General features: G+C 37.6%; 1 protein-coding gene across 9 annotated transcripts in view; it reads right to left on the reverse strand.

Moving 5' to 3' along the window:
* LOC131432946 (ensconsin) overlaps window positions 1–17761 on the reverse strand; it is a 383203-nt gene that overhangs the window by 343284 nt on the left and 22158 nt on the right. The gene's annotated exons all lie outside the window — the stretch shown is intronic.

Consider the following 17761-nt stretch of genomic DNA (forward strand, 5'->3'; position numbering starts at 1 on the left):
ATGATTTCGATCATGCATATGAAAGAAAAACGGAGTAAGAGAAACGGCGCAAGAAAAACGGCGCTAAAAACTAACCATCAGTTCAATCTAAATGAGCTGATGAGCTGATGCATTGAATCGATTCACTTTAGTGAGCTGATCGGTTCGGAGCTGCTCACCGGTATGAGCTGTTTCGCACATCTCTAGTTCAGTTGAAGACATGTGCCTGACTACCTCAAAATCGTTGTCCTTGCGCGAAAAACCCAAGCAAAAGTAAAGAGTTTTCCGCACTGTTTCAAAATTTTCAGAAAACTTAATTTTTGAGTTGTTTGTGGTTATCTCACACTGTTCAAAATATTATCCTAAATTCCTGATCATATTTTTGATGAAATAGTAAAAGAATTATGTTGCTGCCATTAATACAAGTCGAGATATTCACGATTAAGGTCTGCCCATTCTTCCTTATGGCTAATTTTGAAAAGGCGCCCCATAGTAAAGTAAGTCGTATTCACGACAAAATACTGGAACATTTGGAAATATATTTTTTCCCTCTTCCAATTTTTGTACCACCCCGGATTTTTTACTGATAAATAAAAAAAATGTGGATATGTTAAGTGGTATGCTTTCATATTTTTAAAAAATGTGGACGACCACAATATTTGATATTTTCAAAAAAATAAATAACATTCGACCATGCGTCCCCATCAAGTTCTGATAGAAGGAAACGCTTGGTGCTTTGTTCTAGTAGTTTCTAGTAGTAGTCGACCATGCGTTTCCATCAAGTTCAGTTAGAAGGAAACGCATGGTGCTTTGCTCAAGTAGTTTATTCAATTCAAGCGCAGGGCTTAGAAATCAAAGTGACGAAAAGGAAGAAATGAGTTTCAGCCTTTGCATAATACATACACGATCATACTTCGGGTACAACCTAGAAAGCTACAAAGCAAGAACTTACTGGTATGTGGTTCATATATGAATGGTAGTAATATATGAACGTCGCGAGTATCACACATATGAAATTCGGTTACGGCAGTCAAGAACTAGAGCGGGTGTCAGTTTTTTTTTTCAAATTTTTCGGAGGAGCGGTTTCTTCACAAATCAAAAAAAAAATCAATAGAACCACCCTAGCTCCGTCAATATGGCAGTTAAAGGGTTGAACCAATATGAATTCCCTTTGGGGGCAGATTTCACATGCTTATCCTGCTATAGTCTTTGTCAGCGAAATTCTACGATGTTCTATTGATATATTGATATATATGATATATTTTTCTCGATTTTTAAAATGTCCAGAACATTGAAAAAATATATTGCTTTAAACAATTGTATTAAATATATATGAAAAAAATTATTTGTTATTTTTATACAATAAGTTTGAATTTATTATATTACTAGCTGACCCGTCGAACTTTGTCTCGACGACGTAGTTTTCTTGAATTCTCTGTGAACTTTTCAAATGGTCGTAACTTTGTTTATCTTCTCTTCTGTTGAATACGAAGCCTTTCCTAAGTTCACAGGATCGGAATAACGGTTTCTCTTATTCAAATTGATTTCGCAAATTTTCAATGGCTGCCCTCGTGACGTCGTCATTTCATTTGCATACGCAATATGGCTTCTTAACTCGAATGTTAAATCGTTTTAGATCATCAGGAGAAAAATTCTTTTTTTTTTTACTTATCTTCTCTCTCACCGCTAGTCTAATACCATAACAAAGTCGTAGTGAATCGATGTTACACAGCGTGTCAGATCAATATTTTATTAGAAATATAGCAATAGAATGATAAATTTCTGGACGTTTGAAAATTCAAAAGACAGTGGCATTCAATTTACATATTATTTTACAGGTGATTTAATCCCACATATGATGCAATTCATTAAGACTTAATTTGTCAAATGACGGAAAATTCCATTTGTAATGACTTAATGCAGGATGAGCCTGAATTTTACCGAATGTTATTTCTATTCGGCTAGCAAGTACAACTGCTTGAATTTATGTGTAGAGACCAGAGAAACAATGTGCGAAGAGTGCAATATTTCTGCTACAGTGAAGCGAAAATAAGCAGTCAGTGTACCAGTACTCGTATTATCATTTGAACCAATGTATTGAAAAGAAACAGCAGATCTCATAAATAATAGTTTTAAGGTATCAGCATACATACTCTTCTCGATAGATTCGTAGCAATGGAAAAGTTTAAGTCATAGAACGAATCTTAAGTTAAACTCAAAAACAGTTCTGACTGTCTTCTTTTGAATGTTCGGTAATTGCGCTAAAACATCCAACTTTTTTTACACATTGCATGTGACCGAATTGACCTGGTAGCTTGTGGGTAATATATTTTTTTTAATATTCACTATCTGTTACTGCGGCTATTGAAAAGATAAGCCCGAGTTTCTTATTGGAAAAATTAACACAATGTTGAAGAGGAATATATTTACGATATGCATTTATGGTTATGAGACTCTGCATCTGCACTCATGGCAATGAAACTGAAGTCCCGCATTGATTTTAGTTTCCTCCTGATCTGTCAAATTTTGATGTTCTTCAAAAACATCCAAAAATCTTATTCCATTACAGAAATCGTGTTTGACAGTAGTATCTAATTAGCACTCATAATACGCGCCTTAATAAATTAATTCGTGTGAAAGATGAATTCTATATTTTTACGTTAAAACTTGCACAGTACAGTCCATTCGTCATTTTGTTCCACAATTTGCTAATTTGTTGACTGGTCCACGATATTACCGACAATGATTTTAATACAACATTTATTTGGTTAGTATTACGCAATTATGTCATTTGTTCAATTATTTTAATACACCTTTAAGCACGTGGTTCGAAATGACGAATCCTATCGATCAAGTACGCATGTGAAATCTCCACAGAAAACAACGCGTTGCGCGCCAAAAGATTTTCTAACGATCTAGTATTCTTTTTTTCCACTGCCAAACACTTATGCAACTCGTTGTGCGCCAAACACCTATCGATGATTTAGCAAGCATAGACAACTTTTTCAACGGAAAATTCCATTGTCCATACAATAGAACTTTATGAATTTTTCCCACTTTTCCGATGAATTTTCCAAACAAAACAAAAAATTTCATTTTTTTTTTTCAAACAAAAAAAGAATCATGTAAATCCGTCCATCGGTTCTTAAGTGATGCGATTACAAAGGATGGTCTCTGCATTTTTATATACATAGATCTTCGATCTATGTTGGTATCATTCAAATATGTTTATTTGTTAAAGAATGGCATGACTTTATTAAAAATATGACAAAAAAACTCATTTACTATAATTTTCAGGGATTTTTTTCAACTTTTGAAAGCAGTTTTAATGATCAAATAAATAATGAAATTATCAACAACAAAACAAAATAAATTTTTTTGGCGATTTTACGAATTCCGATCCATAAACGAAACAAAAGAAAAGGTCTTTTTTCTGTAAACCGCTGCCAGACAATGGGGTTTGGAATAAGTTAAACACACACAATAAGCTCTGGGCAGTCGACTGCCGAGAGTAAGAAAAACGTTTTGTTTTCGAACTGCCGGCTGTTCTAGTATTGCCAAAATACTGTTCCGATGGTTGATTATCAGCGACCTATTTTGTCTTTTAATGACAAAACAATATAGAACTACGCGCTAATCATAGATCCATAAGTAAAGATTCCCTCTCAAAGATGGTGGACGAATGCAAAATGTGCTTCTGTTTCCTTGTTGGACTTGTTTTGTCTTATGCGAAAATGACAGTTCAAAGGAAGTGTTTTTTTTAATTGACAAGAAAACAAGTAAATGATGAAAATTTTACACAGTTCCACAATAGAAACTATCCAGCTAGTGGATTTTTTTCTAACAAAAAAAATCCACTGCTTCCATTTTCAAATACCCATTTACACATTCATATACATTTACTGTGCTAATGAATTATTCCATTTCGTAGAACCTAAGAAAAATATGTTCGCAATAAATAATACATATTTAAACCACCTCCCAGCCAACCGACTGCACACAGCCAGTCAGTACTCAAGGTTGTTGGCATCCCTGAGCGGAACGCAAAGCATCTACCGGGGGGAAACGGTGGATGCCTCGTAACCGAAAGGTTTGCAATATGGGAGGACACGAACCCGCGCGGAACAGAACGGACCGAGAATCCCACAGCTGCATAATGCATGGCATAGCCGGTACCGCCAGCCAGTGAGCCGTGCCGGGAGCGACGGGTGTTTTGCTAGATGAACGATAAGGAGAGAAAACGAAAACGAAGACGGGAAAGAGCCGTGTGTGCCAAGATCTTCTTAGTTTGCCCGAAGTTGAAAACTGTCGGTAGTAAATCTATCGTTTTTTTTTTTATTCACTGGCTGAAACTTTTCTTTCTTTCTTTTTTTTGTTCGCTGCTGTACTTGTGAATAGCATAGAAGGCAAAGGAGGAAGCAGGAAAATTTCCACGGTGGCAGTTCCGTTCTTCGCATAATCCGAATCGGTAACGAAGTGCGCACCATAAAACTGAGAATTATTGGCATGAGAGTCTTCTTGTCGTCTATTGTGTCGAATGGCAACCAGTAAGCCAGGTGCCGACAGCAGCTGAGAAAAGAGACAATTGCGGTAAATTTGCAGATTTTAAGAGGTCATTTCGTTGTCGGTTTTGGTTTGGATTGTTTCCAAACATTCAAAACTTGTGTTGGATTTATTGTTAGAAAACAATTTGAGATTCGTCTTTCTTTTAATTCGTCCTTAAGCTAAATTAGGAATCATTTAAACACTCATAGGATTGTCTAAATGCAACTGACATTTTGTTGTTTTTGATATTTGTTCAACCCGCTACAAAACGAGGCCGACCACTTTGTTATAAAGCACAATCTCTCCTTAGTCGATACGAGGAAAAAAAACTGAAATCCATCGAAAAGTTGAACATAAAAACTGTGCCGACTGCACAACCGTTTTTTTTTGTTTCTCTCGATTAGAAATCATACTGTTGAAACTCGAAAGGTGGGTAAATCACCCACAACACCGAAACTTACCCCGCACCAACGGAAACGACCGAAACCGAAGTGCACCGGCAAACGTCGGCCAAGGAAGGAAAGTTCATCGACCTGCCCGGCGAAAGATCTTCGGTGGCCTTGACATTAACGGTACCCCCTAACTGAGCAGGAAAAAAAAGGCATCCCTCACCACCCCTCCGTTTCTTTGGTTTACATTACTGGGAATAATTCATTGTTTAGGTTAAGTTGTTGCGTTCTCTCTTGCGTTCTCTTTCGCACCCACCCATTCGCTCTTGTGGTTTTTGCTTCTTTCGCTCCACTTCGCATTTTTTTTTTTGATCTCCTATCTCGCGTCCTCATCGAAATTCAATGCCAGTGCGGTGCAGCTCTCAAAGTGTAAATTTTATTGTTATTGTTCAATCTCGGCGTGATTCGTGTTTTATTATTTTTTTTTTGCTTCCCTCCCCGTGTGCCGAGTTCCTCTACGGACACACACACCGGCATCGGCGGCGGCGGTTCACCTGTTCTGGCACCATTCGCGCGATGAGCTCGTGGGGTTTCGGGGTGAATGAATTTCAAAAATTCAGCATTTAATTAGTTGAGTGGTTGGAAGAAACTAAAACGAAAAAAACAACCGTAAGAGCGCCGCCTTTTCTCCGCATTTGGGTGGTTTTCGCATTTTAGCGCACCGCATTCGATTGTGGTTTGATAGAGTGCACTTGATGGGAGTGCACGCATGGGACTTCTTGACCGGTTTGTTTCCTATTGCACTCGTTGTCGGTATTTGAATCTTTGACTTGTATCACATCTCCAAGCCAAGGGTTCCCCCGTTCTAGCACATAAAAGCATGCAACGCTACTAAAATATGGAGCATACAAGGGAAAACATACATCAATTTCGTTGAAGAAACACAATACGTATAATGAAGAGCACAAGTTTCCGCTGACCCATATGGAACATTATTCAGCCAATCGTAAGAGGATTTTCGGATCACTGCTTCTGATGAAGTGAAGCAGCAGCAGCAACGGATCAAAGCTTCGTTTCGGATCTCGAGTTGTTGTTCTCTACGTTATTAGATTGTAGTGATATCAATTCAGGTCTTGTCCGAAGGTAATTGAACATTTGATCGGTTGTTCTAGCAAGAAGTAAACACTGTGATCGATTATTTGTATCCGCATGTTATACCCCTGCAATTACAATCCAGGAAGTACAGTTCTTGCTTGGTTAACAACCTATGCGTTAGAACAGATCACCTGCATTAGTGGTTCCAGACAATTGAATGTGAAGGTACATCGTTGAAACCAGATTCCCCCAGAACTCAAGGTTCAATGACCTGACATTTATTTATAGTTCTATGATTTAAATGATCCAAATCGTAAGCGATAACTCTTTTTCCATGAAAGTTAATCATGACCGAAATAAAAAACGTTACTTAAGGGCTGAGGCCAGTAGGTCGCGTAAAACCACGTGGCTTTCTCTCCATGCTCTCTCGCAAATGTGCAAAATGACTCTCGATGTGGCCGGGTGGCCAAGAAAGTTTTGATATTTTCGGTTACAAGTTTGACTACATCGCATAAAATCCAAGAAAGCTGCCGCTTGTTGGGCGCCCTTTTTGAGCCGATTTTATTTCTCTCTCATGTTTCGTTACGTTACCAGGATACAAGAGCAGAAAAAAAATGGCGCCGCCATAGAAATGGACTTACCTTTACAAAAATAACATTCACTTAATTTTTATCGCGACAACATATATGTTTTTATGCAATCGCATCTGAACTAAATTATCTAGACATTGTCAGGATAGATTTTTGATCCATGCTTTTGAAGGCGAGATATTCAATGAACAAGTTGAAATTTGCCGTTTTCAGCTATGCAATTCTGTCAATAAATCCTTCTGAAATTTTCACAGAATAATCTAAACTAATTTTCTAAGAGATTGTCAGTTGGGTTTTTCGATATTCGTCACCGTTTCTGAGAATTTGAAGATTTGAAGCGTGAAAATAGCCCTCTAAATCACCCTAAAACACACTGGCCTCAGTCTGAAAACCCGCAAAGAATTCTGTAACTCATGAACTAATTGAGAAAGGTCAACAAACTAAAGCGTTTCTTATGTAAAAATGTCCAAGCAATTCAATGGACTGGTTTACAATGGCCGCACGAATCGCCATCCTGCTCGTTTTACCCCTAATGTACAGCAGTTTTTTGGGGTTTCCTATAACATTCGCTCTGTCACTTGAAAAGAAGTCGAGTGCGGTATTCTGGAATAGCCTACTTTATGTGAAAAAGTCTGGAAAACCGATTAGAAGAACCCACACTGCCCGCACGAAACGTTTTGGTGGCTATTTTACCCCAATTCCTCCATTTCATGAGATCCTTACTGTAAATCGTCCTTAAATCTTGGTAAAATTTCTTGCAAGCTTGTTAAATCTAGCTTATCTTGTGTAAACAGTCTGGAGAATCGAATGGAAGAACCTACACTGGCCGCACGAAACGTTTTGATGACTAGTTTACCCTATTTCCTCAATTTTATGGTATTTTATTGTAAATCGGTCTTAAATCATGGTAAAACTTATTGAAATTCTACTAAATCTAGCTTATCTTATGTAAAAAAAGTGTGTAGAATCGAATGATAGAACTTATACTGGCCGCACGAAACGTTTTTGTGGCTATTTTACCCCAATTACTCCAAAATGTGAAATTTTCATCTAAATCACCCTTAAGTCAAGAGCGAACCACGCTGAAACCATACGAAAATTATCTTATATTATGTAAAAAAGTCTGGAGAATCGAATGGAAGAACCTACACTGGTTGCACGAAACGCTCTGGTGACTATTTTACCCCATTTCTTCACTTCATGATATCTTATTGTAAATCGTCCTTAAATCTCGGTAAAACTTATTGGAAGTTTACTGAATCTAGCTTATCTTATGTAAAGAAGTCTGTAGAATCGAACGGCAGAACCTACACTGGCCGCACGACACGTTTTGATGACTATTTTACCCCTTTTCCTCCTTTTAAGGTATTTTATTGTAAATCGGTCTTAAATCATGATAAAACTTATTGGAAGTTTACTAAATCTAGCTTATGTTATGTAAAATAGTCTGTAGAATCGAATGCCAGATCTTATACTGCCGCACGAAACGTTTTGGTGCTATTTTACCCCAATTCCTCCAATATGTGAAATTTTCATCTAAATCACCCTTAAGTCTTGAGCGAACCACGTTGAAAGCATACAAAAACTATCTTATAACAGTTCGGCTGAAAAGTTCGTATCGTTTAATAGAAACACACATTTTTTTTGCCAAAATTCGTTTTTATTATTCAACATAATTGCCATCAGAGGCGATACAGCGATTATAGCGATCTTCCAACTTTTCGATACCATTTTTGTAGTACGATTTGTCCTTTGCATCAAAATAGGCCTCAGTTTCAGCGATTACCTCTTCATTGCTTCTAAATTTTTTACCAGCGAGCATTCTCTTGAGGTCTGAGAACAGCAAAAAGTCACTGGGGGCCAAATCTGGAGAATACGGTGGATGAGGGAGCAATTCGAAGCCCAATTCGTTCAATTTCAGCATGGTTTTCATCGACTTGTGACACGGTGCATTGTATTGATGAAACAAAACTTTTTTCTTCTACAAATGAGGCCGTTTTTTTTTTGAAATTTCGTCCTTCAAACGCTCTAATAACGCTATATAATAGTCACTGTTGATGATTTTTCCCTTTTCAAGGTAGTCGATGAAAATTATACCATGCGAATCCGAAAATAAAGACGCCATAACCTTACCGGCCGATTGTTGAGTCTTTCCACGCTTTGGGTTCGGTTCATCGCGTGCAGTCCACTCAGCTGACTGTCGATTGGACTCCGGAGTGAAGTGATGGAGCCATGTTTCGTCCATTGTTATATATCGACGAAAAAATCGGTTTTATTTCGATATAATAGCTCCAAACACTGCTCAGAATCATCAATTCGTTGTTGTTTTTGATCGATTGTGAGCTCACGCGGCACCCATTTTGCACAAAGCTTTCTCATATCCAAATATTCGTGAATAATATGTCCAACACGTTTCTTTGATATCTTTAGGGTGTCAGCTATCTCGATCAACTTCACTTTACGGTCATTGAAAATCATTTTGTGGATTTTTTTCACGTTTTCATCGATAACAGCCTCTTTTGGACGTCCACTGCGTTCATCGTCTTCGGTGCTCATATGACCAGTACGAAATTTTGCAAACCACTTACGAATTGTTGCTTCGCCCGGTGCAGAGTCTGGATAACACTCATCAAGCCATTTTTTGGTATCAGCGGCACTTTTTTTCATCAAAAAGTAGTGTTTCATCAACACACGAAATTCCTTTTTTTCATTTTTTTCACAATAACAAAAGTAGCTTCACTCAAAATGCAATATATCACAAACTAATAATCAGACAGCTGTAAAATTTATACACGTATCTTTTGAAGGTTGGTACTAACTGAAAATGGTATGGATTTAATTCTAGTGGCGCCTTCTCATAGAAACGATACGAACTTTTCAGCCGATCTGTTATTATGTAAAAAAGTCTGTAGAACCGAATGGAAAAACCTACACTGGCCGCACGAAACGTTTATTTTACCGAGATTTAAGGACGATTTACAATAAGATATCATGAAATAGAAAAATTGGGTAAAATAGTCACCAGAATGTTTCGTGCGGCCAGTGTAGGTTCTTCCATTCGGTTCTACAGACTTTTTTACATAAGATAGGCTAGATTGCCTGCTTCAAATATGTGCATGGAAATTTATGTAAACTCACAAAATATTTTCATCTGTGCTCATAGTTTTTTGTGCGAATTTTCAAAGCTATACGGCTTTCCTGTTTTTAAGTCAACTCAACACAAATTTTTTTTTGAGTATTTAGGGGTTTGCTGGTTTGTGCAAAAAGCACATATTTTATTTCGATTTCTTCACGTTCCGCTTTCGGCTAAACACTGCTTAAAGCGGTTCAAATTGAATTGAGTAGTGCAAACTTGAAGTCTGCTTAGAGATTTGAATTGAAATGCTAGATGCTACTTTAAACATGATGAGCCGAAGGCGAAACGTGAAAGATTTTTTTTTTGAGATTACACTTGATCTCGACGTTTCATGCATTCTTGGACATTTAGGCAAAAAAAAACATCCCAAAACAAAGACAAAAATTGTGTATTGTTTTGCGTTTTTTTACGGCGATTTCCGAAATTACGCGAATTTGTTTGTGTGGTTTTTTCCGTTCGGTACGTATCCCTGGCGTAAAAAATGACTTCAGTTTATGTGTCATTTAGATGAAGCGTAGACAACAATTCATTTTTCACTATGAAAATTCCGAGTTTTGTGACGAACAAAGCGTTTTTATGGGAAGTTTTTTTAAATATGAAGAAAACAATGCAACATTACTCGAAGTTATTCAGTCAGGCATTTACCAACGTTTAAAAACAATGGGAATGATCCGAAAGGTAGGCAATCGGGTGCCGTATGAATTGAAGCCAAAGGAACGTCGAACTCCGTTTATTCACGTGAGTAAATTGTTTTAACGGTGAAAAGGTACTGGCGATGAAAAGTGGGTCCATTAGAATAATCCAAAACATCGGGCAACGTAAGGATACCCCGGCCATACATCATCATCGATGGCCATTTAGGTTATGCTCTGTATACTGTGTGTGGAACCAACTGGCTGTGGTGTATTATGAGCTACTGCAATCGAGTGAAATGATCATGCGACAGGTCTACTAGCGACAATTGATGCGTTCGAACCGAACATTGCATGGAAAAAGGCCATAACACAACAATAGACACGACAAAGCAATTTTGCAACATGACAATGCCTACCCACACGGTGCACAACCGGTAAAACATACTTAGAATCGCTCAAATGGATGTTTTTACCCCACACGCCTTATAGCCCAGACATTGCTCCTACCGATTATTATTAGTTTCGATCGACTTGCGAATGTTGATTTGAACCATTGAAAAGTGTGGTTTTTCGTTGTGAAAGACTAAGAACGCACAGACTAACACAGAAACATTGAAATTGTCGAGCTACAAGATTGTTGAACGAAGACAATACCCTAAACCTTAATCGCCAGACCTGATTCCTGATTGTCTACACGTCATGGGGAAGACTCAGTAGCTATGTGAAAAGAAGAAGATTCAAAAAGATGGACAAAGAAGAAGAAGCGTCTATTTTCTTCTTCTTATATTTTGAATTATAATGAAGATTAACAAATAAAACATCTTTGCCAACTTTAGCATTGGTGACCATTATTTCATACAAGAAAAAAGCAACTTCCTCTCTACGCTCAAATACCAATGACCCGGCAATTCATGATTTGCATTGGGCTGATGGTTTTAGCAAAAATTGGTGGCAATCAACATATATTGAAAAACATTTCTTCACCAGAGAATGCCACAAAACGTGGAGAGCACAATGAACTGTAGAATATAACAAAACCCGAAAACCTAATGTTTTTCGTTGTTCGAGAGTTATTCAAGCCCAACGAATGGTATTTGCAATTCAAATAGAGCACCTCGAATAATGACGGTAGAAGAAAATTATGAGCAAACAAGTAGTTGGGACAGTTGAAGAAGTGTCCTGAGAATGACAAAATTAAATAGAAACTGGTGACTGTATGGTAAACGAATTGTAAGCAAAGAAAGAAACGTCAATGTTGATAGGATGAATGGTAGGCAAAGCTCATGAATAAAAATAGCTAGTGCTACTCGATAGTTGGTTTAGTGATGCAGATTGGAAATCAGTTTCATGGGTTTAATGTTACGCTTGTCGCATTGTGGGAACATTTTGATTCTTCTTGCCATAACAACTGTGATTCCCGAAAGTATGCTAAAATGTTACTAAGATATTAGAAAAAAATTGCCGCTATGAATCGCCTACTGCAAGCTAGCTTTGAGTCAATCAGCATATAGTTCAGTGATTTTCAAGACTGACTGTGCTATGTAAAGAAATGTTTGCAATTATGTAATTGCGAATATGAGTAATTTCGATTATTTGTTTCGATTATAGAAGTTTTTGACCTTAAGATCATTCGCCTTTCTAGCAAAAAATTTTTCTGGAATGTGCCCCCAATGCTTCTTTTTTCGAGTTCTTAGCTAAGTTTAAATGAAATTAACGAATCACATCCCATAAATATACTCGATAGCAAATAGAAACTCAATGATTTATTTGTTGTTAATTAGTTGCAAGTTATTTACGGTGGTTTTGAATCTTCTGCTAAACTTTTTTTTACTTTTTTTCGAAATCATAGCTTTCAATCAAATTAACGACTCACATCCCATAAATATACTCGAAAACAAATAGAAACCCAGTGAATATTTTGTTGTTAATTTGTTGCTAATTAGTTACGCTGGTTTTGTATTAGTTGCTCAAATATTTTCCGATGGCTTCGCAAAACTTATATAAAGCTCACGAAGCGCCCCTCTTAACTAAGTTTGAAAACAAATCGAAATCCAGTGAATAATTCGTGACTAATTAGTTACGATGGTTTTGAAGTGGCAAGTGTTGGGAAAATCATGATCAGAAAAAAATCATTTCATTATCACTCGTGAAAAAATCAGTTTAACATAATTAAAAAAAAACTCAGTGACTGAAAAATTCACTTCCGAGATTTTCATTCATGAAATCAGCATCCACAGAACTCTGAACCTCGATGTGATTTTTTGTGTAAGCGAAACTTGATAACGAATTTTCGCCCACAGAAATATCGCTAAAGAGATAATCGAAAGAGCGAAGAGTGATGATATTTGGATGCTGAACTTCCACACTTTTCGATGCACGTAGGGTGGTCGATGTGACCAGCAATATATTTTTGCCACATTCCAAAAAGTGACTATAGCGACGAAAGGCTGTTTTAAATCCAGCTGGTTGATTACTGTGCGCTGTATTAGATTAAACCCAAAAAAACGCTATTTAGCATGAATTTGATTTAAAGAAAAACACAGGAGCGCAGCATTTTGCATGTATCGAACACACAGCAGGTGCAGGGTTTGAATGACGAGTTTAAATTGACGTAACAATAACCTGCGCTCCTGTTATTTCTTCGTATGATATTCAAGCTAAATTGGCTAATATTTTGTTATCAACTGCATAAACATGCTTTGTGATTATTTTTTTTATGAATATTTTTATTATCATTATAACTATTATTAATCCCAGTCCTGATGACAGCTGATCACATTACTCCACTACCACGGTATTGTTGATTACTGTGAAAACCGATTTTGAACCAAGGCCCGGAACGCCGAGTGCCATATACCATTCGACTCAGTTAGTCGAGTACGCAAAATGTCTGTATGTGTGTTTGTATGTATGTAACATTTATTTTTTACTCACTTTTCTCAGATATGGCAGAACCGATTTCCTTGAACTTTGTTCAAAATTAAAGGTGTTGTAACCCCACACAAAGTTCCTGAATTTTATTCGAATCCGACTTCCGGTTCCGGAACTGCAGGGTGAAAAAATGAAAATAAGTGCACTAACTTTTCTCAGAGACGGCTAAACCGATTCTCACAAAGTTAGATTCAAACGAAAGGCACAATTTTTCTTTACAAAGTTCCTGAATTTTATTCTGATCCCGGTTTTTCGGTTCCGAAGTAACAGGGTGATCAGTGAAAAAATCCTGATTTCAAATTATAGGGTGAAGTGTGTTAAAAATTTAAAACCGTCACTTAAAGCGGCGAAGCTAAACACGTTAAAAAAATTCTTAACAGGCGTCGCAACTGTTCCAATCGGTTGCCATTGTCAATAGACATCCGAACAACCGATTCTGGCTATGCTGGTTCTCGGTTTCCGATTCCGGAAGCACTGGAAATAAAACTTAAAATAATTTCTAAACTTCCCCGGTAACCAATAAGCACATACTAATGCCGCATTATGACAGCAAATAATCGCTAATTGACATTTCAATCGCACTTGAGACTGAGTTAAGACCGACTTTGGCAAAATATACGGCTTCTCCTACATAATGCTTATTTATGGCTGGTGTGCATTCTGAAAGCTGATTTCTGATTGATTTACAACAGATGAGCTTTCAGATTGCAAATATAAAGTTTTAAGCATTTTTGGTGCTCATAAAAGGTTAATTTAATGCCAATGGGTTACCTCAAAACTATCGGTAGTCATTGTCAGTAGACTTTTGATTAACGACCCGAGATTGTGATATACTTAAAAAATGGAGACCAGTCACTTTTCTCGAACCGACTTCGATCATACCGGTTCCCGGATTCCGATTTCGGAAGTATCTGCAATAGTGAAACTCACTTCGTTTTCTCAGAGATGGTCTGAGAAATGTTTCACTCTGTAGGTTATACTAGTTAATGGACAACCTTTTTTGTTTTTCAAGAATCAAAGAAAATCCACACATTTATATATGAGGATATGACAGATATGAGAAAGGCATCATTACGCCACTAGGTGGATTAAAACAGTTTTTTTTTTATTTCAAAAGGTTCAGTTTTCTATCATCGGCGAGTTCATTCATCATGTATTCTACAAAATGTTTTTATATAACGGCTATGACAATTCATTTCTCAAAAATTTCCTGTTAGAGAATCATATCAGATATATTTTTTTTTCTTAAATATCATCCAGGAGAATGTTCGCTAGTAACCTTTTTACAACTGTTTCAGTGAGAATCGCGTTTGCAACAAATCAGTAGTGAACTTTTCTTTAGTGAGCATTCTGAACGATGTTTTTTTTGTCTGAAAATCACTTGCGAAAAATGATTTTTTTCCTAACACTGATCATGAATTTTACTGATTGATAGAAATACATTGATGCGTACGAAACGTTTTAGAAAAGGATTTGGATTTGCCGGATTTGCATATAAAAACTACCCCCAAACAGAAATTAAATTGATTTAACCTGTTTGGTAGGATTTGTATTGGAGATTAGTTTCCCAAAATATCAACCCTTTAATTGCCATATTTATGGAGTTTGGGTGGTTCTTCTAATTTCCATTTTATTTAAATTTTTCAAAAATCTCTTTAGCCAAAATTAGAAAAAAAAAATCAGGAATATTTTAGGTACAATGGGAAACTTTTCTGATCATTTCAAAATGTAAAAATAAATGTTCAAAATTTTTGAATGTTTTTTTATTGGCACTCACATTTTTGGTACCATTCTAGATTTTACATAAAAAATAAATCATTCATGAGTACATTACGTTGTATTATTTTCAGATTTTTGAAAAATGTGGACGGATATCAGACCTTTGAAAAAATAAAGCAATCGAAAAACCATGCGTCTCCATCAAATTATCATCAGATGGAGACGCGTGGTGCTTAGTTCTGAAATCATACACCACTCACCCTCAGAACTAAATACGATGCGTTTTCATCTACAACTTGAGCTCAGATTTTGGGTATTAAAGTAATTAATAATGATAAAAAAAATCATTCCTGAATTCCTGATTTATTTCTTTGAAAGTCTGATACGATACACGTCCACATTTTTGAAAAATCAGAAAATAATACTGAGTAATGTACTGATAAATGATTTATTTTTGATGTAAAATCTAGAATGGTACCGAAATTGTAAACGCGAATAAAATGCCTTCTGCATGAAATACATTTTGAAAAAATCTGAAAATCATCAATCAGAAAGGTTTCCCATAATGCCTAAAATAAGTCTGTTTTTCTCAATTTTTTCGCTAAAGAGGTTTTTGAAAAATTGAAATAAAAAAAAATCAGAAGAACCACCTAAACTCTACAAATATGGCAGTTAAATGGTTAAAATTTTGGGAAATTAATTTCCAATACAAATCCTACAAATCAGGCTAAATAAATTTCTTGTCGCTATCTTGTCACGGGCGTGTGACGCGACCATGCCTAGAAAGGCCCAACCGAGGACCAACAGACCACCGGTCTACTGGTGGAACGAGCAAATTGCACGCTTTCGCGCATCCTGCCTCAGGGCTAGAAGGATGCAAAGAGCTCGATCAGCGGAGATGAGGATGGAGAGGCACACGGCATTCAAAACGGCGAAGTTAGTACTAAACAAGGCCATCAGCGCAAGCAAAAGAGCCTGTTTCGACCAGCTATGTGAGGGAGCCAACTCCAACCCATGGGGCGATGCCTACTGGATGGTAATGACCAAAACGAGAGGGGCGCTAGCACCCCCTGAACGTACTCCGGCGAGGTTGAAGAAAATCATAACGGTTCTCTTTCCCCACCACGACACGTCCTCCTGGCAGCCAGCCCCGCTACCAGCGAACGAAGTTGAAAAGGTAACGAACGAGGAGTTGCTCACTGCGGCGAGATCGCTCGATACAAAGAAAGCCCCGGGGCCAGACGGTATCCTGAACGTGGCTCTAAAGGCGGCTATAATGACAAAACCGGACATGTTCAGGGTTTTTTGAAAATTGTGAATATTTTTTTTATGAACAATTTTGTGATGAAAAAATGCGGTTTCATTTTCAAAGGGCTGCCATTTTACAGAAAATCAATTAATTGAAAAACCCCCAATTGGCTGAAGATCCGGGCAGTTCGGTGGGTTGATGTCCTTTTCCATGAATTGTACATTATTTTTTGATAACCACTGTAGAACGAAGTTGGCGTAGTGGGCTGAAGCCAAATCCGGCCAGAAGAGAGGAGGAGCCTTATGCTTTCTGTACAGTGGCAGCATTCTCTTCTTCAAACATTCTTCCTCGTACACCTTGGCGTTAAGTGTGCACTTCGTGAAGAAAATCGACGACCGCAAACCACAGGTACAAATTGCTTGCCAGACCAACACCTTCTGCCCAAACTTTTTCATTGACACCGTGGTGTCAGCGTCGTCCAGGTCCTGGTACACCGATTTCGTATAATATTGCGGTCCGGGCAGCGCTCGAGAGTCTTCCTTGGCGTAGGTTTCGTCGTCGATCAGGATGCATCCGTCTTTATTCTGTAGAATCCGGTTATACAGTTTCCGCGCTCTTGTTTTGGCCTGAACTTGCTGTACCAGGGACTTTTTCGGCACCTTCTGTTTCTTGTACGTTTTCAGGGAGTTCCGAACTTTGATCCGTTGAATCTTCCCGTTGCTGGTGTTGAACTGCTTGGCCAATTCCCGCGTCGACACCGATGGGTTTTTCCTGATGTACTCAACCACTTTTAAGTCCCGGCCGGGCTGGCTGGTTTTCCGTTTTCCTACCGGATCGGGGCAAATCCTTCATGGAAAGGGTCTTACCGAACTTCTCGATAATATTTTTGACACTGGTGTGGTGCACTTTCACCCGTTTTGCAATTTCGTTGTACGTGACACCACTTTCTGAGCACCAAGTGTGCAGAATGTTCGTTCGCGTTTCCAATCAATTGCGCAGCTGTTATTGACATGTAAACAAACATGTCACCGCAAAACACGCTGCAAAAAATTAAGCCATTTCAGAGTAATAACTGTTTGAATGTTGCTAACTACTTATCGATACACGACACTTGCATGAAGGACATTACTGTCCTCTATGTTAAAAAAAATCACACCATTCCACTTTACCGATCGCGAGTAATCGTGACCACGGTCTTATGTAAAAGATTGTAACATTACATGAACTTCGACGCATCTTATGATATGCAAAATTACAATGTTTACTCGAAGTGTGTAAAAATTAGTACAACCGGAGGTATTCACGATCAAAAACTTATCACTCTCCCACATGATAAATTTTGACAAGGCGCCCCATAGTCAAGTAAGACGAATGCACGTCAAAACAAATGTAGTCAGTTTTTTCCTATGAAGTCTCAAAATTTTACGCGTCACATGTTGTAAACTTACTTATAGATTCAATTTCCGGAACTACTAATACCGATCAGTAAGATA

The sequence above is a fragment of the Malaya genurostris genome, chromosome 2, assembly GCF_030247185.1.
Source record: "Malaya genurostris strain Urasoe2022 chromosome 2, Malgen_1.1, whole genome shotgun sequence".
Classification (NCBI taxonomy): domain Eukaryota; kingdom Metazoa; phylum Arthropoda; class Insecta; order Diptera; family Culicidae; genus Malaya; species Malaya genurostris.